This window comes from Andrena cerasifolii, chromosome 1, assembly GCF_050908995.1.
Source record: "Andrena cerasifolii isolate SP2316 chromosome 1, iyAndCera1_principal, whole genome shotgun sequence".
Lineage (NCBI taxonomy): Eukaryota > Metazoa > Arthropoda > Insecta > Hymenoptera > Andrenidae > Andrena > Andrena cerasifolii.
In genome coordinates, this window is record NC_135118.1 from 22,738,551 (window position 1) to 22,764,231 (window position 25,681).

At 46.2% G+C, this 25,681-nt stretch overlaps 1 protein-coding gene across 1 annotated transcript in view; it reads left to right on the plus strand.

Moving 5' to 3' along the window:
• The first annotated feature begins 470 nt into the window (after window positions 1-470).
• The window catches only part of LOC143370484 (UPF0489 protein C5orf22 homolog), a 683,248-nt gene continuing 658,037 nt past the window's right edge, over window positions 471-25,681 (plus strand). Inside the window, exon 1 of the mRNA XM_076815684.1 lies at window positions 471-474. The gene's annotated coding sequence lies outside the window, so the exon portion shown is untranslated. The remainder of the gene's footprint in view (window positions 475-25,681) is intronic.

A 25,681-nucleotide genomic window follows, 5' to 3' on the forward strand; every position in this document is an offset into this window, starting at 1 on the left:
TTTTCGAATTCACAGGAATGTCCATAGAGCTTCCGCAGAATCTTAACTTTCGACGCCTGCCTTGGTTTGCCATTGTTCTTTTCATGCCTTCCTTCAATCTGAAATTTCCCAAGATGCTTGTCAACGAACCATCTTCCACGGAATAATAATTATCCACGCCACCGTAGCGCGCACCTCCCCATAATCATTGCAATCTAATGGCGATCGATACCACCGTAATGGCTGCCGATTCCAAATTATCGGATCGTTCCACGTTCTCGACAGCCCTTTGATCTGTCGACTCGTTACACCGGCAAGTTCGTTGTCCTACTTTCAACCCTCTCCTCAGGGCCGAAGGCATCGCCTCAGAGTCTCCTCTGGTCCAGCTCTTACCCTCCTGGATCCTCGACAAGAGAGAACTGCAGAGGGAAGAGGACGAGGGGCCGCAGGAGGAAGAGGGGTAGGGTGAGAGGAACCACCCCCACGATCAATACGGTAATGACGCCCCCGCGCCGTGATGTTACTATGCTAAGCGTTTCGCTGTTTTATGCTCGCGAATATGCTGCACTCCGAATCTTCGTCCTCTTTCGAACTCGATTCACCGCACACCAGCTACCCTTATCGCAATTCTCCCTCGCCTTTTTCCGCTCCCCCCGTTCGTATCCGTGGCAATGGCGTCGATACGGCCCTCGAAGCGTCGTCCTTCGACGATATTCCGATATTACAAGAAGCTCCAGAAGAGGGAGACGAACGCGCCGCGCGCGGAATCATCGTCCGTTAATTAAGGCTAAGGGTGAACAGCGATACGTGATGTAAATTCGATGCCGTGCTCATTGCCGCCACTTGCATCTGCATTATTTACAGCCGTGGCGCGAGGCGTGAGACAAGTCGCCGTTCGGGGAGATTCTAATCGCCAACTCGAGAGCGCATTGTGCATCTGGGATGGCGACGTCTTGTGAATTTAAACGGATAGAAGTATAGAGGAATAGTATCAATTTGAGCATGCGAAAGGGAGTGTCGTGGGCGAACGTACTGCTGAATAGCGTGCTGTAAGACCCCTTGTACTGTCTCAAATAAATTTGAAATGTTTTGGAAATATTGTCGTCCGGCAAGCAGTGATCCTGACTTTGGTTAACATGGAATTTAGAGCGTTTATGCGGTCAAGCTTCGTTCAGCTCACTCTCACGCAACACCTTCCACGTACAGTGGCCGAAATAATGATAGGTTCACTTTAATTGGTTGACATAAAAATGTGTTTTATGTTGTATTTTTTATTTTATTGATTATTATTTATCCGTTCTAATGCAATTAACAAAATACACAGTTCAATTGAGCAACATAATGTTTATTAGTGTCAGTTACAAATTTTCTATCACAAAATTTGATATATATTTGGCAAAATAAACATAGGTTCATTATATATTTTTGCATAAAAATTTAATAAATAAAAAGATAAAAATAATTTAATACTTCGTTTGACCTCCTTTGTTTTTAATCATTTCAAATATTCTACGTGGCATTGTCTCAACTAGTTTTTGTAATGTCTCTGATTTAATTTGAGCCCATGCCTCTCTCATCCCATTTTTTAATTCAGACACATTAGAATATTGCTTGCCATTGGCGTTTACCTTCGTTGCTAAGATTCCCCAAAGGTTTTCAATTGGACTTAAATCCGGACTCCTTGATGGCCAAGGTAAAACTTCAACTTTTATCCTCTTAAACCAAGTTTTAATCGTTTTTGCACGATGTATTGCTGCATTATCGTGCTGAAATATTAAATTAGGCCCAGCAATTTCATCGCCATACTGATCCAGGACATATTCCAGTAGCTCCTGGTATTTTTCGGCATTTGCTTTGGGCGGAAACCAGATTATCGGGGTCTTGCCGTTGTACCCGAATGCAGCCCAAATCATAACACTCCCTCTTAGTTCTGATTCAGCCGAGCAAAGGGCCATTTCTCTCAAAAGTAGCAATTAGAAGCTTTCAGTTTACATTCTCGAAGTTTGAGAGATTAAACAGTAACCGTTTCACCCTGACGTTCCAGCACACACGAGCAGAAGAGTAAATTCTGGTCTCGACTTTCGTAGCTTTCGGCGAAGCAGGTGATATTTTCTCCTGACGGAGGGCAACGCGGATGGAACGTCAGGAGAGGGTCACGCGAGATTCATCCCCGGCAAATTGGCCCGGTGAAACTGCGCTACCTGATCAACATTTACAACGAGCCGGTGTCAATGCCGTCTTCGAGCCATCGCCTCACTTGCCGGCCCACTCCCAAACTTGCTGAGTCGGGGGCTACCATTCGCTTACGTAGACGCCATACTCTCCCGGCGAACGATGAAGCGTCTCCTTTTTACGGGCAATGAGGCGAAAAATTACTGACCTCCTCCCTTCCCCTAGCGCCAGCTCGCCGGGAGTCACCTAGGTCGGTGCACCCCTCACACGATTTTCCAATAACTCGTTTACTAGCTGGCTCCCTCCCCATGCTGCTCTGTCCGGGCTCTTCAGCAGTCTCATCACGTCACCCTCCAATCGCTGACACGACGTCTATATACCGTCGCCGCTCCAAGTGAAATATTTTCTTGGCGCGCTTTAAACGCTACCCCTTAGCGAGGTGGGAATGAAAAATACCGCTCACCCGCGAGAAGTTTCGCCTTCCACTTGTATCCTAAATCGTGTATATTAAGGGAGAACACCACTGTGACGGCCGGAAAAGGAAGACATTCTTAAGAATTTTTTCAGGAATAATTTACAGTTTTCATAAAAAAATTGATTACCTACCTTTAGTACGCTGTCTTAAGAGATTATACAAAAAATAAATAAATAGGAAAACATCCATAAATTTTAATATATTAATTAATCTACTAGACCCCCCCACGCGAGCTGGTCGAAGGTATAACTATGAAACAGCAGGTCCGAAATCAAATTTCATTTCTTTTTTATAAACTATATCAGTGTAGTTTCCGTTGTACGTACCGATTTCTTAAACAAATTATTTTTTGTAAAAATGGTGCGCTTTAGATGAAAAGTTTCGAAAATCCGCGAATAAGATGGACAGTTTTTCAAGCGTATTTTAAAAAATTTGTTTTCAATCAAAGAATCCGTACGTACAACGGATACTACACTTATATAGTTTATAACAAAAAAATGAAATTTGATTTCGGAACTGCTGTTCCATAGTTACACCTTCAACCAGCTCGAGTGGAGGGTCCAGAAGATAATTAATATATTAAAATTTATAGATGTTTTTCCATTTATTTATTTTTTGTATAGTCTCTTAAGACAGCGTACTAAAGGTAGGTAATAAATTTCTTTTATGCAAACTGTAAATTATTCCTGAAAAAAAATCTTAAAAGTGGCTTACTTTTCCGGCTGTCACAGTAGTGTTCACCCTTAATGAGTTAGTAATACGTGACTTGGGTCTCTGGAGATTTTAATGAAGCATACTTGGTACCTCGATTCGCTGTATCGTAATGATCGACGGGCTGGCTCTCAATGCAGGGGTGTGTAAAGATTGCGGACACGAATTTCGAGACACTTAAATATAAATCATTGATATTTGACACTGGTGAATTAGTCCCCTGGTGTACACCAGTCTGATTTAATTCGCAGCCGGTGAAAATTGATAGAGTAGGTACGTTTCTCTACCTGGGAGAGACAGTTAAATAGCGGAAGATTAATAGCCTTGCGGTTACAATAGAATCTAAGCAGAATGGCCACCTCTCGAAGCGTGTCACGTCGGATGATTAGCGAGTCCACTTTTCGCAAACAGATCGATCCAGCGAGCGCTCCACATTTCCCTCTCCGACTTTAATTTCCCCGGGAATCCTCGGTCCGTTCTGACGGAAGGTCACGGTCGCGAGGAACAAGCCCAAAGTAGGTCTGGAGCACGAGCTGGAGGGAAAGAGACGGACCGAGGACGACAACGAGGAAGAGGCAAGCCGTGGCTGGCAATGGGGAAAGGGACAGGGCGGGGTGGAGTAGTTGCAGTTAATTTTCTGGTGGCTCACCTTCATCGAGCCGCGTCGCGTAGAAAGGCAGCGTAGGCAGGGGCTGCGAGAGGTCGGCGCGGGGGGTAGTTCGAGGGGGTAGAGGACGAAGGGTGATTAGCAGCGTCCGCATGCGCCGTGGCTCGGTGTTCTCGCAGAGGCAGCAGCCAGCAGCTAAGACCAGGGGCGACCCGGAGCCCCCCTTTTCGTTTGGCGGGGGGATGACCGAGGAAGGGGGGAGCGGTGTCGACGGGGGTAGGAGGAGGAGGAAGCAAATTAATACGGGCGAGCAAGAGGGTCCAGCTAACGAACGAACCGACGCCAAGTCTAGTACCGACCAGCGCCGCGACGCCTTGCAATCCTCTCCCTGTGTCTTTCCTCTTCAACTCATCGTTGTCGTTTTCGTCGTCGTCGTCGTCGTCGTCCCTATCGCCCTTCGTCAGGACACCGCTGTTGGCAGCCGAATAGCCACCACCTCGTCCCGCCTGGCCCTGCTCCCGTAGGTGGGACGCGTGCCTCGAACAGTGAGAGCGTTTAGTGTGTACGGAGCATAATAGATCAATCGTAGCAGAGGATGCTGGTACCCAGGAGGCATCGTTTGGCAGGAGGAGCTGCCAGAGGTGAAGTGTGAACGTGCCTTAACGGGTACAGTAACGGTGATACTGGCCGTGACAGTGAAGGATGGCAGTCGGTTTTGGTTCTCCTCTTTTTTTCTCCTTCCGTGCGCTCTACGTGCGAGTGGTTGGACGCATAATTCGGATATGGCGGAAGAGGGACTCTCGTAAGGGTGCTCGCTGGAGATGCCTCGACGCTGTGATCTCCACTGTCGCGATTGATAACGATTATCCTTGAGCGGAGGTGAAAGGCTTGTGCTGTCCTTGCAGTATTTACTCGGTTCTTCGATGCTCGCAGGAAACTTTGAAATTCGTTTAGTGTCTTTAGAGCATCAGCATTCTTAGTTTCTTCTCGTACACCGTTTATGGGATCGTCAGTGTCTTATGTTAGCTGTTTGAAATTTAGGAAACCTATCTTTTACTAAGAGATGCAATCGAGCAGAGTACTCCAAACGAAGAATCTACACCGTACATCCTTCTTATCGAGTTCAGATTCAACGACTATTATATAGCCGAATTTTTTAAACCCTCCGAAGGTACCGAAAAGTGTTCGATGGTTAGGAAGTTCGGAGTAAGAGACACGACGAACATAAGAGGAGATTAGTTTTTAGAATTTAAGCTGCCATCTCGTTTCTCTCCTGCCGTTCGGTTTCTAATGACCATCGTTTCTATTTTTAACGCAGCCTCAAGGTGTTTACAGGCTTCTTAGATCGCAGAAAGTTCGCGTCGCCGCAAATGGCGATGGACGCGCGATCGAGCGTCGCGTCGGCAGGTTCAGCGAGGCGAACGATTAACTCGGTGTTAATTAGTCGATCCCTCGCCTCGATAGCGTGATTAACACCGGTCTGCCCTTTGCAGTGGCCTGGCCCCGCCCCGAACAATGTATTTCCTTCTTCGAGCACCGCCATTTTGCCGGTTTACACCTCCCAAGATCGCAATCGGGGCTAATTTCCGCGTGGTCACACGAGAATTCCCGCCAGCGAAACGGAGGGGAAAAAAGAACGGTGATGATTGTACGATTATTTTGCCATTGCTGCTCCGTCCACCACGGCTATTCATCGCGTAATCCAGGCAAAGGATATCATAGTAGGTATCTCTGCAGCTTCCAACACACGTGGAATTCAATAGGATTGACACGAACCTTGTTTCTATCTACTTCCTATTCCTTTTCTCCCACAGAAACACGCAATTCAGCTCTAGCACAATTCCTGCAACTCTTCCAAGCAGCAATCCCACTTAATTTTCACTTTCAACCATTTCCCCTTTTTCTGTCTCGATCGAAATAATACCGCCGCGCGGTCTCTGTGGTGGCCAATAATTATTTCGTACTTCACTTAAATCTCTCATTGTCAACCGACACGCCTACTTTGTCACTGGAACATAGTCCCAGCTGATCCACAAGCCGAATCGTATCGCGGGCAGCTGATTCTCGAGCAGCACGCCGATATCGACGGTTTTCTACCAAGGAGAAACACAAAACGCCCGGAGAAACGGGAATCCTCCCAGGGTCTGAGACTCAGGCTCCGTTCAACCGTCTCTGGCCTGTTCCCTGACAATCGAAGACGCTCCTCCGCGAGCAGCGGGCAACGTCCTGGAGGGAGAGAGAGGGCTCCGCACTCCCCACAGTCTCATTTTAATTAAACGAAATTCCGCGTGCAACAAAGGGCGGTAAGCCAGCCGGATAATTCGAAAGGGCAGATACGTGCTTCCTGGTTGGTCGGGTTTATAGAGGCGAGTGGCAGTGGCGGCCGATGGTGGTGGCGTCTGCGAAGGAGGAGGGTGCCGGAGGATGGAACCGGTTCTAGGTTTTCCCCGGGGTAACTAGGTGGTGAAGAGGGACGGGAAAAGATGACAGGGTGAGGCGAACCGAGGGAGAACGAGAGAGGGAATGATAAAGTGCGGAGGGGTGGGGTACGAGGTGGTGGTGGAGGAGAGGCCGAGGGGAGGAAAGAAACGGAAAAAAGAGGACGAGGAAGGACGGAGAGATCGCAGAGCGAGGGAGAGGCTGGAGTGGGATCGATAAAGGGAGTGTCGGCATGAGAATGGGGCAGAAAGAACACGAGGGTGGCCCTTGTCCTAAACGAGCGCTTTAAGCGGGTCAACGTGAAATAAGAACTCCTCGTGGACGACACGGGAACAATCAACAGGAGGAACTCTGTTTCACTCCCTTCAACTTAATTATTGGCCATCAACATTGTCTTACTTTCGAGCAAGAGCGATAAGATGAGGTGAGCTCGGCTGGGGGGTTCTGAAGTAATGCGAATATCATTTGTTGACCTTTGAGGTGGCTGTAATTGGCCTTAAATTGAGGATGGTTACAATTCGCTTTCTGAAAATTGACAAAGGTTAGGAAGTTCAGTTTGCAAATTATTCAATAACAGCGCCACGCTTCGGTATAGTCTTCTTTCCGCCCAAAACCTCACCTCTACCGCAGCACCAGTTCCCATATAAAACGCAATAAAATACAATGAAATTCGCCTCGTATGAGAAAGCTTCGGAAAAAACTTGTTCCTATTTGAACATGACATCGTATTTCTTCGCTTAACACGGATTACGCGATCTAGCTTATGCTACCCGCGCGATGCATGGCGCACAGTGGTTCCAAATCGCTAAAAAGCGGCAAACCCCTCAAAACGTACTTCAATTTAGTCGGAAATCAGTGCACGGGGGTTTTTGGGGTCGCTGATTAGGAATATCTTGTCCGAAATGCAAATTACAATATCGAAGACCTAATAGCATTGGCATAAACCTGGTTTTTAAATTAATTTTTCGATGTTCGCCTAAAATTATATAATCAAAATGTCGAATTTAGTATAGCGATCTTAATTTTAAAACATTTTTAAATTAATTACAGTGAAAATTTTATTTTTTTTTTATTTTCATGAAAAATGCGGCATTCCTACCTTTATAGAAGATTATGTATATATATATATATATTCACTTCAGAAATTGACTTTTAACCAGCTTTTCGGGAAAAGGCACCACTGTGTGGCGTCCCCCCGTGTCCATCGCAAGATTACGCGACCAATTGAATCAAGAAAGTCCGATTAATTTTTATCGCGCTGCGTTATTCCTAATTGCGACCGACCATTGAATTCCACGCTTGTCTCGATGCAACAGCTATTCCAGCCTCGCCGGGACGGCAGGTGTAATCTTCATAGTTGCTCGCTCGCGATCATCAACGCGATTACGGTTACATCATTACGGTCCACCGTCGTTGGCGCGGCGGATCCCTCGGCCATTAAGCACTCCGCTATTCATTAACGTCGCTTAAATAAATTTATTGTACTTTAAAACCGGGCGACTACTTTCCACGCATAAATCCGTTCGTTCTCGGCGCTGTTCCTCGGTCTTCCCTAGCTTTGAAGCAGCCTTTATGTAACGCTATATCTTGATGCCGCGGTTGCAGCCTCGCGTTGCGAGATACCTTGTTCGCCTTGATGTTCCCATGCACTAATTTTGCGCGTCTGCTTCGCGAAAGTCTTCGGGTGATCTTAAAATGCACTGCAACCATCGCGCGCAGAATTATGGTCTCTGTGGGCGAAGTAAGCCGAAACCAACTGTCTTCTATTGAATACTAAATTACTACTCACCGCGTCAAATAAAGAATCATAAATTAATTACAATTTTCCATAGTCATGTAGAGAATGACAATTTCAGATTTGTGTATGACTTTTTTCACATTATGAAGTATGCTTTAAAAATGAAACGAATTTCCTTCTGGGGAGGGAGGGTTGAATTGAATCGAAACCCTGACGCGACGAGCAGGGGTCACGGTGTATCCGACGAGTTCTATAAAACAAGGGAAGATCGGCGAGAGGCAGGATAATCCTTGCAGTCGGATTATTCGGGATTTTTCTTGGCTGTAGGGGTAAAAAGGAACGAGGCGGACGTATAGCTCGGTAGTTCCTTCGGAGGAGGCTTCGTTTTCCTGCCAACCCCCGCTGATATATTGCTCGCTTGTCCCCCTTTTTACTCTTTTCCCGTTTCCGTCCTACACTCCTTCCATTATCCATCCACCGTGTACAATGTGCAGGCTGGAGGAGCACGCGCACTTTGCATTAACCGTTCGCACCTGTGGAAATGTTTCCCTTTGCTGAAATTAAAATATGGATGGGTTTCAGGTACCGTGGTATACGCTTTTATTTTCTGCTTCTGGTCTCTGTACTTAGAATTTTGCTCTCTTCAATGATAATCTATTTTCAAAGCAATGTGAATCTCCTTTCTTAGCCCACTTCAACTGTCTCCTAGCCGCTTCATCGATCAGTCTGTTCCTTGGAGATCATCAAATTAGAGAGATATATGATACTGCGCGCTGCATTATTCCCAGCATTTAAATATTTATGATCCCCGCGGCAAGATCGAAGAAGAACATTCGTTGGATGGTTTTACGTGCACAGAGGCTGCATCCATTTTAATAATGCCTGTTTTTGTGTCCCCTTGACAAACGTAGCGCGCATTTTGCTGGTTCAACGTTCCCGAACCCTATTACGAATATCGTGGCTGGAGACACAGATTCATCCGCGAGATTTTACGTACACAATGCAACGGGGGGGGGGGGGGACCCTCTTCAGACGTATCCCCTCTCGGTTTATGATATCATACACCGACTCCGAAATAATGCTGCCAGCATACCGTGCTCTCGGTGCCGCGACCTCCTCCGTTCTTCTCCTCCTCATCTATCAACAGTTTTCTTTTCCCTACCCGGGCCCTTTCCCCGCGGTGCGCGCTTTTCCCAGCAAGATTTATGAAATGGTACTTTGTACAGTTCCATTTCAGCGTGCGCCTCGATTTACTCGCCCGGGGGTAAGGCGTGCCTCCGACCTCGCCTTATTTCGAAACTTTTCAGGAGAACGTATAACACGGCGACGCTCGTGCAGGGGGCGGTTTGAAGTAAATGAAAATCTCTGGGATACGTGTTTCGTGGGATGGCGCGTACAGAACACATCATTACCAATCTCTGTATTTGTCTACGTATCTAATTGAATTTGCTTCAATGCTTTATTCATTTCTCGATTCTACCGACCAAAGAAATCGAAACACATTCATGCACATTAATCAGATACATTCGAACAGGGCCGCGTTTACCGTAGGTGCACTACTTAGGCGAAGCTGGGACCTCGCTCTCTGTGTGGTCACATTTTCTGGAGACGCGGTAGCGTCTCGACGCCAAGTACAGGAAAGACACCCTGTATATGTCGACTGTCGCTACCGCTATCAGTTACATGTCGCCGGGCTATTCCAACCTAACCTGAAACTTATTTCATTAATATCTCATCACGCCTGCAATATTTCCTAAATTTAAAGACATTTTTCTTATGTAAACCGCATATAAGCTTTCGAATAAGACCAATTTCAATAAAATTGGTCCGCGCTTAACAGAGATATCATAATATCGTCTCATGGATCAGTCGGAAATTTTAAGATTTTTCTTCGTCTTCTCCAAGAAATTTTTTCGTCAACATAATACGTATACGCGTTACACGCACACCTTCAGCCAAAACGGAACTAACACACGTTTCGTTCGTCAATCGCTATCTTCACTATGCAATCTACTGAAAATTTTGACAGCTTACCGTCAAGTTATAACCAAGTTATAAACGTGTTTTTACAAATATATACATAAATGAATTTCTTTTTAATTCAAATGATAAAAACCAATTCCACCAATCCAATTGTCTTGAAGCTTTGCAGGCGTGCGTAGTTTGGATGGCAATAGAATATATTTAAAAAAAAGCCCGAAAGGATGAAAAAATTATCCAGTCATCAATTAATAATATAATAATAATTTATAATATTGAAAATTATCTGAAGTCATTCTCTATGCAAATTATCTTTGTAAAAAGAAGTGAGATCTCCATAAAAAACTTCAGAAAAGTAAAAAAAATACGCCAAGTACACGAAATCAAATAAATCACAAAAAATAGAAGATAATAATAATTATAAAATAAAAAAAGATGTGAAATCAAAATGAGCTGCACGTACATAAAGGTAATGGTAAATACAAATAAATATTTTAATACGAATAAACATTTAATTCAAAATACTTGCATACTGAATGCAATTCGAAGATTCTGTTCGCGAAAGTTGCAAGGAAGCATAGTCCAAGATCCATTTCCACACGGGCGCGGTATGCGTGGCACGCATGTCGGGTGACTGGCTTCTGGGGTTGGTCGAGAGAAAAGGGAGTTCGCGTAAGACGTTTCCGTGCGTGGATACGTGGGAAGGTCGAGAACGCGGATCCACGAGGGCAAAAGGACTCCGGGAGTGATTTCAGCGCACCCTCTCGCCACACCCAGATCGACCTCCCCCTAAGAAGTCACATCCATCAAGCTGGAATCTTGATTTCCAAATCCACCCTCCCGCGGCTGGTTGCCTTTCCGCTCTCGTCCGGGCGTTTCTTCTCTTTCAAAATGCCCCGCCTCGCGTGACCTGCCGCCTAAACGGGCTCGCTTCCGTCTCGCCGGGTGTTGCAACCTGGAAGTCACGTTTCGCGTTTACTGGATGCCAGATGGAATCCGCTGGCCCGTAGACGTTCTTTCCTTAGCAATGACGCGGACGGGTTCGAAGGGCAGAGATTTTTAACGCGCCCTCGAACGGTGCTTTGCATCGTTATCGCCGGGATTACCGTCTGGGAAAGGATGCTGGCGAGGCCGCTAGTATTCTGGGCAAAACGGGCGCGCTGAAAGCTTTGGTTAACAGGAATCGAACGGTACCACTTGGAGCTTGAATACCAAATGGGAATATTGTTAAAAGGTGGACCAAAGTTTGTAATTCATCAGCTGATCGAGCGAGAGACTTGAGACTGGTGAACTAGCATCCGTGGGATGAATAGACATTTTTTAAATAAATGGAAAGTTTTACGTCGCGTACATTTAAGGGGTCTTCGCAATGTGACGTCTGGAAGAAATTCATTTTTCGGGAATTAAAAAGGAAACAGTTTGTAGCTTTATTCTATCGCGTTTTAAGTCTATAAGAAATTGTATGTAAAAGTATCCATTTATAACGCAGTAGGAGCATAACAGAAAATATACCAACGTCAGTGTATCTTCAGAACTCTCTGCTAAAACTAAGGGCAGTTTTAGAGAAAAGGATGAAGTTTACACTTTGGAGCCCCTAGCAGTAGGGGAGACCGGAACAAAGTGAGACAAATAAAGTTTGAAGTCGAATAAAATTTTTCCCTTTCAATAAAAATATGTGGTAATAGATTTATGATATAATTTAAACATTACTATTGATAAAGGACGAATATTAAAATTCAACTTGAAAAGAAAAAGCCACTTTACCCCGTGTAAGGGGTACTCCCTATCCGGGGTGAAGTGAGCTGAAATAAAATAAGAACTTTAATTAAGGATATAGGTAATTATTAACCCCTTGCACTGAACCGACGCGTGTAGCACGTTAGCTTCTGCTTTTTTGCATCGTGATTGTCAAAAACTGTGGCAGATTTTTCATTTTTTTTAGATTAATTTCCGGTCCATCACGCCACGTGGTATTCTAGCCAGCTGACAGGTTAGAATATTGCGCACCTCACTTGCGCATCTGTTCTTTGCAGCTCAGTTTACCCCGGCCACTTTATTCCGAATATATATTCAGTAGAAAATTAATTATTTAATAATGTTGGGATTAATGTTTTCTTAAACGCGTGTGCATGTATGTTTATAAGGTTGTTTTAAACACGTATACAAATTTTTGAGTTAAAATAACACATTTACGACTCATTTATCCAAAAAGCTAAATTGAAAAGAAAATCCAATCGGAAGTCTCTAAAAATTGATCTTTAAGTTTTTAAATGAATTTACATTTTTCGATATCTGAATGTGCGTAATTATCATTGTTATATTACATACATTTATTACGTCACCAAATTTTGTAAATTTATTCTATTGTTAAAAAACGAATTAAGGAAGCTCATTCTACCACGAGGCTCACTTTATCCCGGTCTCCCCTATAGGAACTTGAGGCTAGCAGCCTTGAATACAACGAAGTTTCTTTGAAACGTGAAAAGATGTCCGTTTAACCGTGCTCGATCCCTAATGTGATCGTTTCTGAGGTACCTACGCGATAGGAATGAACGGGAGAGAAGATGCATGCATCAAGGTTGGGTAACGGGTATAACCGTGGAACCGCCTAGTCGCCAGGAATACTTAATCGTCGATAAATGTCACCATAAAGAATCGATAGAAAGGAACACAGGGCGTAAGGCGTTAATAAAATGCGCGTACGCATGCGACATTCTATAAAGGACGCTCGTTTAACCGCGGCTAGGCGTTATTTTCGTCGGGATATCTTAAACAGCCGTGTGGACGTTATCACACAAACGTCGTACAAATTTACAGCCTGTCATTATCGATTTCACCTGAGTTATTAATTAAATCTCGCCGATAACTTTCTCTCTCGTAAGTCTTCTTTGTCGCTCTCTTACCCATTTTGCGAGTGAAGACAACTTTTCCTTTGACTTTGTTTGACCGTCGAAGTTGCCTTTTAAGTACCTATTGACACGAAGAACTTGAGTTACTTGATCAAAGCTGTCGATACTATTTCAAACCCAATCAGAGAGAATCACCCGTTGCTTTGATTTTATGTCGCATTTCTTGGTGCTTGAAGGCCATAACGCCAGGAAAATAACACTCGCGTGTCACACACTCATTGATAGTAGAAGGGAAAAAGGTATTTGCCAGAAGTTACTGAAAAGAGTAAGCTGGCAAAGGGTCGAAGGTACGAAGAAATAAATAATTCTCAGGAGCGCGTCATTCCCTGGCCCTTGTTTATTCGAAGCTTTCCATTGCTGAGCTTTCGCGGTCTCGCAGACTTCTTGGCTCGGAGTTACGTCTTTCTAAATGACTGGAGACAGGATGACAAAGCGGAGCATGGACAAGTAGAGGTGGGGCGAGCGGAAGACGAGCCTGGTGCACAGAATAAGACGCGTATTTATCATTGGCTCGCCGGTAGCTACGGGTAATTAAAGCCTCTCCCTGTGCTCTGACCCAGATATTAATTAGGCATTCGTGGACGCGTCTCGCGCCGCCTGCCTTCCTCCCTTACGCTATTAAATGCTTGGCCGTTTGCGTGCCCGCGATACGGAATGGTTGGATTGAGAAATTCGCTTGTCGTTTTGGTGGGCCGAGTTGGCACATGCCGGCGTGTTTCGTCCATTGTTTCTGATTGTCGGTCATGTTGGATAATTTCGAAGGTATTTACTGTATGATTTGCCGCAATGCAGTGTCCACTAGCCCTGGTACGGTATTCAATTCAGCTATGGGTACATTTAACATTTCAAGGGACGGGAAACACACTCTCCTTATATTTTTTTTTTTCAGAATTAGAAAATTTACAGAAATGAGACCACTGTTGGGTTGAAAAAGACCGAAGGATCGTAGTAGGATTTTTGACGACTTGAAGGATGGGACTTGTTATTGGGTTGAATCCACATTCAAATGGGGTTATTTTTTTCGATTTTTGTTGATTACTTTTGCAAAGATTATATTTAGAAAAATTATTAATATAGGAATTATAGTGAATATAATAAGAATAATTATTATAGGGATGATTATATATATTTTATTAAAACCTTTTAATTGGAAGTTAAATGTAATTTGTTATACTATATACATAGGATTAGAAGTTTCATCAATAGATTGTAATATATAGAAATAATCAGATGATGTCTACAAAATGTCAATATCATGATGCGGTTTCGAAATTTAATATAAAGCCAAACTTAAGCGCGGCTGCAGACCATTTATTATATGTAAAGCTTCGACTAATAAGAATACATAATGAAATTATGTATATATAGATATAAAAGTAAACACAGCATATCAAATTCTTAATTAAAACAAAATTAAATTAATCAGGAAGGCAATATTGTTTTTGCACCTGGGCGGCCAAAATCCAGAAACTCAAAGAAACTATCAAATCCAAAACACTGTTCTCCCATTCTGATACCTCGCGTTGTCACCCATTGCACGAGCGAAACTTTATTGGCGTACGCTGACTCTGCTGGTAATTGAGCGTTGGTGCACGCGCGCGTCGTGACGCGCCGTATTCCTCATCGCGGTCTTTAAACGCGGCCGCGGTGGCATCGCCATCAATTTGCCGGCGTGCGCGCGCAAAAAATACAAAACTTGCGAATAAAATATGTGCGCGTCGAAACCGGGCGCGTGCGAAGTATCGCGGCGGCGGCAGGTGCGTTCTCCACTTTATCAAACACGTTTTTCTCTAGCCGAGCGCGCGGCTATCGCCTGAAAAAAAAAAAAAATGAGAAAAAGAAAACGCCCGAACGGCGGATCGGGGACGCGAGACTGGGTCGAAACATAATTTTACATAAAATTAATTAATTCGACGGCGCTCGGGGTCGTAAATAATCGCGCCTCTTCTTCCGCTGAATTTATTCCCCGAACCTTTTTCGTGCACGAGCGACGCGCCATTCGTAAACATCCAGCAGAGCGACGAAAACTGCGGGTGAATAAGATATGAATTCGCTCGTTCGCGTCCTGATCGCATCTCGGCGAGCGCACCTACCTACGTACGGCCGCCGAGCGTGCGGGGACGCGCGAAAAGGGAAAGCAGGAGCGGCAGAATTATCGCGGCCGAATCGGCGAAAGGATTAAGGCGAGCTGTAATTCCTGGATTTATTGTGCTGCGAAATTTAAAATAGATCGCCGCGAGTGCCCGACCGAATATAACATTTCGCCGCGGGGCCCGGCTACATTTATTCTCCTCCGCGTGACTCTTGCCCCCGAGATAAGTGTTCCTTCTTTATTCCCTTCTTCTCCGGCTGCCTCCTCCTCGCGTTCCTCCTCGCCTCCACCTGTCGCGCCTCTTAGCGAAACTTCGCCGTGCTTATCTTCAGTGACATTCTTCCGGCCGGCGATAAAGCACCGTTGCGGGGCCCGTACGCAATTTTATCGGGCCGCGATCGCGACAAATTTGCAGGCGCGTGCGGAGAGGCCGTTCTCCCGCGCGATTCGCTAGCCTACGAATCCGGCGCGCCGCGCCGTCCAACGGAGTCCCTACGGTCATAGTTACCGGGGATCCGTATCGCGGTAATTTATTGCTCCTGATACACGCGCGATTCGCGCTCGTCCATCTCCGCGGAGATGAAGTATCGACGGACAGGCGATTAATTGAATTTTTTAGCAGGCTTCGGCCGTTTTGCTTCTGACAGTGGAACGTGCACGCGAACGTGCGCCGCTCCGCGCCGGCCGATCGCGATGAAATTCCTCCCCGGGATTAATCAAACTTGAGCCTCTTTTTTCTTCCCTCTCGCTGCCTCTCGCGATCGCTCGATGTCGAAATTTACTGCAGCTTTTATTTACCGTCGACCGTTCACGGCTGGCTCCTCTTGCGCGCGGGGCGGATGGATATAGTTACGCGCGAGTTCGCGGATCCCTTTATCTCGGTTTAGGGCAGAAGGGAATGATTTACGATCATCTACAGTCCGGCCGGCGGAGGAACCGGGGGTAGGCGGTTTCGTGAATTCTGCAGGTGGACGAAGTGGTTCAGCACCAGGAATAGATCAAAGCGTCTTCAACGAGACGGGATCGTTTCTACCAGATGCGCGGATAATCTCCGTTCCCATTCGTCTGTATTTATTACATCGCGTTAGACTCGCTGTCGCCTGCGTTTAATGACGGGGAGACGCGAAACTGGGGCGTTTGTCGCGCCGGCCACGTCCGTGGATTTTAGAAATCGAGCCTCCGCGGTGCCGTTCGGATCATAAGTCGAGAGAAACTTCGGACGGACGGAAATAAATGTCCTGTTCGGTTGATTCTGTGAAACACTGTGGCCATTCCGTTCTTCCTCCCCTGCCCGTCAGTAAACAGAAACCCTGCACCGTACTGATCGTAACGGAGCGAATTATTAATACAGGAATCATCGAGCAATTCAATTACACGTGCGCCCGTTACGCTCGCGATAATCGTAATTTATAACGACCATTACGAAGCCCATTAAACTTCGTGTAATTTCGCTGGCAGTACATAAGAGGCAGCTCCAGTTTATTAATTCCTCTATCGTTCAGCCGCGTTCCATTGGGACCGTAATTTTCCCGCTCGATTTCACTTGAACAGCGGCTCGCGTTAATCAACGTGACGGTCCCGATCGTAATCCCCGAAACGGCGCAGCGATAAAAGGCGTTGCGTGGCTGTCGGCGCGATTGCGCAACGGGAAAGCGAAGGAAAACCAGTTGCTCGGTGGTTACAGGGGCTTCTTTATCGCTCCTCTCCATCTCTTAACGAGAGACAAAAATTGTTGCGGGCACGAGCGCGTGCACAGCCATAAAGGCGGGTCCAAATGCGAACGAGCGCGGTGGTTTCGCGTCAAGGAGGCCGGAAGCGGCCTACTTCCGAAACGGCGTATAATTTTTTATGCAAAGCCAGCGATCGTTCCAGCTCGAAAACTGTAATTTGTAGCGGTCGTTGTTAGCGGTGCAACAGGGTGCAAGAATGCATCCGTGGAGGCGCGTCCACGTGCACCGATCGCAAGGTGGCCCTAGACGACGCCCGATAATTACCTCGTCAGAGGCTTCCTTTCTTCTCTCTCTCTCTCCATCGCCGCGGCCGGTGTAATTTTGGCCAACGAGTCGCCTAACGACCGTGTCCCTTGTCTGGCAATCGGAATCAGGAAAGAGGATGTCGAGGATGCACATTATACGGGGTGTGTCTAGGAACTGAAACGGGTGGTCGCATGATTCGACGGCTTTAACGTGATCCACGGTACCTAAGTTGCAAAATTGTAGCGGGTAACCTTCTTCGATTAAGGGGACCTTCCGGTCTGAAAGTCGATTTTTTTTCTCCATTTTTCGAATGTTCAACCTTTTGGGAATACGTGTCTGAAAGGATTTGTTGAAATTCGTAAAATTCACGAAGTTATAGGCATTTTAGTAGCGGCAAATGCATGGGCAACAGCGAGCCACTCGGCGCCCGCGTTAAACTTTAAACGCGTTTTTCTCGAAACAGAGTTCTCAAAACGGTGGGACCTGTATTTCCAGAAGTTTTTATTCGATTCGACTGAAACTTTTTTTATTTTGAAGAATATACTACTGGCTACGGGGGATACCAGAAAAAATATAAAAAAATTGAAAATTTGTAATTTTCAAAGGCGTTGAAAGGATGACGTATATAGGGAAAAAGTGATTTCAAACTTCAAGTGTTGTTATTTTCTAAATAAATGTCATTTTTGTAAATTGTTCTGGTTTCACCCCAGCCAGAAGTGTATTCTTCAAAATAAGAAAAGTTTCAGTCGGATCGGATAATAACTTTTGGAGATACAGGTCCCACCGATTTGGATGAATTTTTTGACGCCTTGACTTTAACGACTCCGCAGTGCCGTCTGCAATGATTAATTATAAAACAAAAAATATATTTCTATAACTTAAGATATTCTTAATACAATGCAAAAAGTCCCATTAAATTATATATAGTACTTTTCCTTTAATTAATTCCTAAAGATCACGTATTTTTGGGGGCTCTAGACCGGAGGGTCCCCTTAAGGTCCTATTTCAATTTTCTACGGCTTTGTACATTGTAGCTTTAAACTGTCCCACTGTTTACATAAGAGACACTTTAATTACACCCAAGTAATTCCCCGTATATTTTACTTAAGTTATCAATAGATCTACGGAACCTGTTTTGTTGCAAAGGATTTATGTTCCAAGCTGCACCGTTGTTGCCACTCGATCGCTCTAGAACCGCCTCCGTTTGCCACTTTATATTCCTCTCGGGTTTAAGGCTGCGGCCTGTTCGATGAACAATAAATTCCTACCGGTAAAATTGTTACCCCGTGCCTAATTAGTGGTTATCGTGGCCAGTCGTTAAACCTGAAATATTACACTCAGTTTGTCCTTCCAATCTACTTTGTTATGGCTTCTTTAGCTGCGATGCGTCCCATAGATTAATGCTACTGCTTCTTATACAGCGGAGTGTGCAACGATCAAGCGGGTGAGAAGCCTTTAAAAGATCAACCGGCGAAAATAAATCAGTCTTATGTAATTCGTTATATCAAACGATTAGTGGCGATAAACAAGTGCAAGGTTGCAAGAAGGAGCTTCATTGCTACCCTATTGGCGATAATTTATCGATCACCACTGATACCTTCAATTTGAACTGTTTAAAAGTAATTGCATACAGAATATTGTCTTTAAAAAAACAAACCTTTTAAAGCACTTCGAGTCTCTTTTATTATTTACTTTCACGTTCGTACTATCTGGAAAATATCGAAAGTATGTCAGAGTGTCCACGAACGTTTGCTCGATGTGAGTTAAAGGGCAGTGCTATTTTCCGAGCAAACAGCAGCAAAATTTAGGATTTTTATTTTAGAAACCAGCGATTCCATTCATCTGAAATTTTGACCATGTTTTTATGCATCTTTGAAGAAGTTGCAGTTTCTTTTTAAACTCTCTTGGCCTGACCGGCTTGAAGCCACTCATACTACAGTAAACCCTCGTTATGAGCTCGACAAACAGGGCTGGCGGCGAGCTCGTAGCGCGTTGCGAACACCATTCCGCGGCCAATGGCGCGAGTGAGAAAGCATAAGAACGAGCGTGAAGAAACGAAAGAGCCTCTCTCTCGTTCCGGGTTCCCAAATGGTGGGGACAGTCGCCGGGCTTTAAGCGCGTGGTGGAAACGGGCTCATAACGAAGATTTGCTGTATGTTGGTGCTACCGTTAAAAAAACCATCCCTTTAACATCGAAGTAGATCTTGTAATCAAAATGGCGGTCTCTGCTAATACTGTAGGAGGAAGTAACGACTATGGGAAAGGAATCACAGGGTGTGATTAAAGTACGTTATAGAAGTGCACCGCTATCGATTAAACACAGCGGATGAAAGTGCGGATCGGCTTGATAACACGGCGCGCAACTATAATTTCTCCTAACTGTCGTCTCTCCAATAAGAAGCCTACCTCGCGTACGCCTATGTCGATCGTCCCAGCCCGTCCGTGGTCGTATTTACAGCCTCGCATAAATCTGCAACGAAGCTTCACCGTGCGCCCGAGCCTCTATTTCTGCATCGTGGAAACATTTTACGACTGCTGCATCAATTTGTTTTCTTCCTCCTCGGCCTCCTCTCCCGACCGAAAGGCTCGTGGAAAGAGAGTCCCTCGCGACGTCCCGCAGTATTCATTAATAGCGCTGCTGCGTCCTTGCTGGGACATCCGCCGCGCGCGACCTGTAATAATGATGATTCCATTCAATTAATTAGGAGCGTCGTTATTGTAAGCCCTCTGCGGCACATGCTATCAACGTCGCCACTATTTTGCGTCTAATCGCGCACGAGGATTTACAGGCTTCGCACCGGCTCCGCTAAATCGGAGCCACAATTCGCCACTAAATCATCGCTAAGGCGGCATTAATCCGATGATTAAACACGTGTTGAATTTTCGTGAACCAACTTTCGGAGAACTTGATTGCATGTGTTATTCGTGCGTCTTGTCACGATTCTGCACCGTCGTCGGTGATAAGGCGAATCCGGGACTGTCGATACCAGTGAACGGCGGAAAATACAGGAATGATCAAACTATTTCGCGGAGGGGGAATAACCAATCAACGCCAAGGTGGGAAACGAAACGGCGCCACCGTCGAGCCAAACCAAGCTAGCCAAGCGGAGAAGCTGTTGTCGACACTGGTTGGCTGAAGCCTCATTTCCCTTGGCTAGCTTGGTTTGGCGGTGATGACGCCATGATGGGAATCGAAAGCGTGACGTCACTTGCCTTGGCTTGGCTTGACGGTGGCGCCGTTTCGTTTCCCATCATTGCGTCATCACCGCCAAACCAAGCTAGCCAAGGGAAATGAGGCCTCAGCCAACCAGTGTCGACAACAGCTTCCCCGCTTGGCTAGCTTGGTTTGGCTCGACGGTGGCGCCGTTCGTTTTCCACCTTGACGTTGATTAGTGTTGGCTAGAACCGTGATTTCGGAATCACGAGTGATCCGATCACGTTCATTCTCAATCACGGTGATTTTTCACAGTGATCCATGATTTTTGTGATCGCTTCTGATTGGTGCAGGCAGAACAGTGATTCACGATTTTCGTGATTTGATTGGTGGAAACATAACTGCTCTTTGCATGCGCCACATAACCCCAATTACTTTTTCTTGCCGGTCACAACTATTACATCTATCACTATTTTAGCCAGTCGACATTTAAAAAAGAGGTTGACCGTAACCTCAGTCTACCTTTTGTAGCCTATAAATCCAGAAAAACACAGAAGGAAGCGATATGGCGCTATTCATTCAACTGTTTGGCTTCTAGAGTAGCAATTGATCTGCACTTTAACGCATTTCTAGTTATAGAGTCTGAAATATAGCAGCTGTACCAACTCCCCCGCCGTACCGACACCCCGGATTTATCTTATCCCGATTTAAACCGTTGTAACGTTAAGAATTGAAGCATATACGCTCGAAAAGGTATCAGAAGTGGCCAGTTTCAATCTCGCTAGAATCCATCATCCCGTCTGCTGTTTCCCTGCGTCGCTTCAACGCCTGGAACTGCGTTCGAGCACCACCAACTCGACGGAAGTCCGTTAGAAAAGAGGGAAAATCACAGGTTAACGAGCCGGCCGATCAATCTACCAATGCGCGGAGGATCGCCTCGGTAACCAATTCATTAAACGTCTCCCTGATGTGTCCGGTATACAGCCCCGCCGTTCGTGCGAGCTTCTCGCTTTCGCTTACATAGCCCGTCGAGGATCCCAAATGATGGATATATTACCGTCATTTGTATTATTATCGTCAGCAACAAGCGTCGCCGATAAATTACTAGTAACTGGCCGACAATGTCGTCGTTATCGTCGCCTCTAATTTAAACGTTATTAACCTTTGCGTCCGCCTCGTCCCTCGGACGACTTAACGATGACAGGTTGAGAGATACGGACAAGCGGGCCATGACAGTGATCGAGTCGGCGCGGGGAACACCTTTCGATAGGTATCGAGTGTTAACGAAGTCAATAGGGCAAAGCCTGTCCTGGGCCTGGGACAGGACAATAACCGATGTATATACGTCCGTCTGTTCGTTCGCTGACCGTCACGTCCTCCAATGGGATGCCTGCTGTCAGTGCGAGGAGCAGGTGCGACCGTGACTTGCCTTCTCCCCCTGTCCACGTACGTACGTATAATTACGCTTGCGCGTACCTACGTGTTCTACGTACTCCTGTTCTATCTATCACGCGTGTTCTAGCCTCATCTAGCACGCCCTACGCTCGCCAGCTACAGGCAGGTACATACGAGCGGCTATGTGTTACGCTATGGCCACATACCGGGCCATGTACAATATCGTTCGTGATTACTCCAACGTGGCTGCGTGATGGCAATTGCCTGGGTTAGGTGCATTCTCGATACGTATTTAATGGTTATTTTAGCCGAGGTGGAGCGTGGAGGCTATCAGAGGGTGACGATGCTAGCTTTTGGTGGTGGTTTTCCGGGTATCAGAGTTTCTTCTTATTCCACGTGTATAGCAGAATGCTACCGAAGCTTCGGTAGCACTCTATGCGTGGACACTTCTACGACTACGCTCGTTATCAGCAGCGAATCCGATCCCTCCCTCCGCTCGTACAAACATAACGACAAAGAGCCGCATAGCTCGCAGGTATGCCCGGTATTTAAGCGTGACGCAGGAATAACCAACCCCTCCGTTCTCGGCCATCCGTAGCCTGCACTTACCAGTCGGCTCTCGGCCTTCCTGCCCGCGCAAACTATAGTCGTTGCGATTCGACCGCATCGCTGTACGAACGTGCAGCCGAGTCGCTCGATTTCTTTCTCATTTGTCCCGTAATGAACCGCGGAATAACTTACGCGGATGATTTATAGGTGGCTGCGTTCCGCGCGGTTTAGACGCCCGTGTCACGCTGCGAAATTAATACCTGCTCGTCCGCGGGGGGACCGAATGATACTTCGCAACAGAAATTATTAATTACTACCCACGAGCGCGGTACGGATACACGCGTATCGCACCCTCGTACGAGAAGAATGACACGGAGCGGAGGGCGGAAGGGCGAGAGGGACGGATCGAACATCTTCGTTTGGGCGTTGCGGCGGCAGAGTTGTTCGCGATGGTATGCATATATCATTTATGCATGACACGCAGGTACAGTTTGCCCGTTTGTGCGCGCGATAGTGGACGCATCCATCTGCATACCCGCGGCGTGTTGGTATCGTATTATGGTCACTCCTCCGCGCGGCGAATAACGTTTTTCCTTTCATTTTGCTCTCGTTCCATATATATTCCGGCGTTACTTTGCATATTAAGCGAGCGAACTACTAAATATGTTAAAACGCGGCGCTAAGTATCCCGCGCTCAGCGAACGATTCATAAGCCGCGCTAATAGCCTGCGAACGATTTCACCGGGACTTGATTCTGTGGCTGATAGAAGTAACGATCACATCCATTGCACAGGGCGATCGGTTTTCCGAACAAAAATTTGACGACCATCGCCGGATGTCGGTCTCTTAAGCATATCCTCTTTGGGTTTATAACGAGCTCAGCATGCGAGGAAAATTGACTCGAGAAGCCTAGAAACCGTCGCTGACCACCTGTGCTCAGGTATGAAAGGAAGTAACAGGTAAAACTGAAAATTTCCCAGCTCCCAATACATGATTGCTGCTTTCGTGGCTAGCATTCAGAAGACTTGCCAGAGATATCTTCAATCACCTTTAAAAGCAACAAAGTGGGGCTATGTTTCAGCCTGAACTTCCTGTCTGGGTCCCGTATTACGCTGCTTGCGTTTAACTTAAAAATTATACATCGAGACCCAAAATTAAGGGACAGGAGAGCAAGGCTGGGTTAGGGAGGCACTATAGGCAGTATTTGCGACGAAGAGGCAGTCATGAATCTCGCCTACGACCTCATCGATTGTTCGAGGAAGGGGCCATTCGCCTGCTATGCGGCGGAGCGTCTCGAAGGGCATCGTTCCCACCGGATTTATGTATCGCACGGGCGCGGAAACACGCGTCCCTTATCTTCTTTAATTCATTAACCCGTCCGCAGGATCAGCGACTCCCGCAACGCCTCCATTAGTGCGTATATTCGCGTCAGTCTTTACACCGCATTCACGAGTCACGACAAGCCGGGGTTAACGTTATGCAACGACCCCGCCGGCTATCTCCTTGCTTATATGTCCGTGCGCGTACCGCACTAATTCTCACACTAATTCTCGCACTAATTTACCCGTGATCCGGATACGCATTCGCATGCATCAAACCGTACATCGCTGGTGTACCCAACACGGACGAGAGGGATCGTGTATCCCTTCTGGTGCCGTGAACACAATACACCCTCGTGTGCGTGCCGCACACGCGCTAGCCACCTACACGCTCGCCATCGTGCGCGCGTAGATTGCCACGCGGATGATTTGAATCCTCTTGGACGCGATCGTGCACGCTTCTGTCTGTCTGTACTGGGTGGTCCATTCGTCACGAACGGTTTTTCGCGCCGCGCCGCTTCACTCGTGTCTGATTACCCCTCCGTCGTGTGCGGGTTAGTCCGCGATCGCGCCACGCCATCGCGTGTCGCCCTGCACGGCCAGAAAGGATGATAATCGATGCCTTGGAATTTATGATCTTTAATAACGCCGTCCCGGAGCAAAGCTGACGGGATTATCGAGATCGTTCGGTTGCTGCTGGCCCAGGGTGGCGAGCGAGCGATTCGCGGAATGCTCTGATCGGAATCATTGAATCATTGATGAATTCACTTGGGTAGTGTAATCGATATTTGTCCTGGCGCTCGCACTATTCGAAATAACGATCTGCAGCAGTTCTGGAATAATTAGACAGGGATAATTTACTTCATACTCCAAGTGACAATTCTACTAGCATCCCTTCGGCTGGTCAAGCAACTGTACAGTACCGCGGTACATAAAATTCCAATTCGAAGTCTTGCACGTCAGCTAAACGGGTTAATAATTTCCTCAAACCAGACTGGGGCATTATGTAAATAAAAAGTTATTTAAATAACGCATCGAATAAAAGATACTTTATCTTCATCCGTTGGCGAGTACAGAATAAAATGTTTATCTCTTATTCGAACTGAACAATTTTTTATTCAAATACATTTTTGCCCATCTCTGCTGCAAACCCTCCATATTATTTGACTCGCGAGCACAGGGAGCGTGTGAGAGCTCGAGGACTAATATTTACGAGTCTGTTCCTTAATCATCACGACCGCGGGATTCATCTCCCCTCCGCGTCACTCCAAGCGTCCAAGCAGCATCGAAATTATTCATCGAGGACCGATGGTCTCACCCTTTACATTGCGGTTCAGCGTGTCATTTTCTATGCATACGAAGGCGCGCACTTACACGCGGCCGGGTCCGTCACGTACAAGCTGACACGGTGGAGGAGCACGGGCGACACGCGAACACACGCTCGCGGATTCATGCGTCCAGAGAGATACGCATCGTCCACGATATTGTTGTCTTCCGATTACATCGGACAATGGGTCCATTTCCGGAAGCGGAGCGGAAATTGTACCACCCAGCATGGGCGTGATGGTGTGTGCGGGTGGACGCAAGCGCGTTGCGCGGCGTCTTCGAGGGGAACGTAATTTTGGCCACCGCGGACGTCAGCCGAGGAGGAAACCGGAAATTGAATGGATCCGTCACCTGCGGGTGCGTGTTAATGTAACGAGCTCTGTTAATTGTCCGTGCCTTGAGAAGGTTCCTCTATTAAACGTTACAATATTGCGCGCGGGTACTATAAACATGCGAATTCAATGGGGCAGTTGAAGCGAAACTCAGCGTAGAGGACGCCGCTGGTGCATGTACCTTCGCTGGCTGTTGATTGCAAAATTAAAACGACAACGAAAGGAGTAAATTATAACATATAAAATATTTGAAAACTTTTTACACCAAAGTTGACTTCTAATATCTTTTATTTCTTTTGCCAGGTTTGACTTCTTTAAACCCTAGAAGATGCAAATTTATTTTTTATATCTTCATGATTAATAATAGCTAATGATAATAACAGTAATTATAGACACACGCATTTATTGTAGCAATAGAAATTAAGAAGTAAAATAAGATAATTTAAATACACTTAACCCTTAACTGGTATCTTGGGGTCGCTCATCACCCCAGGCACGCAAAGTTCGCTGCAAAATTTTTGGTTGTCT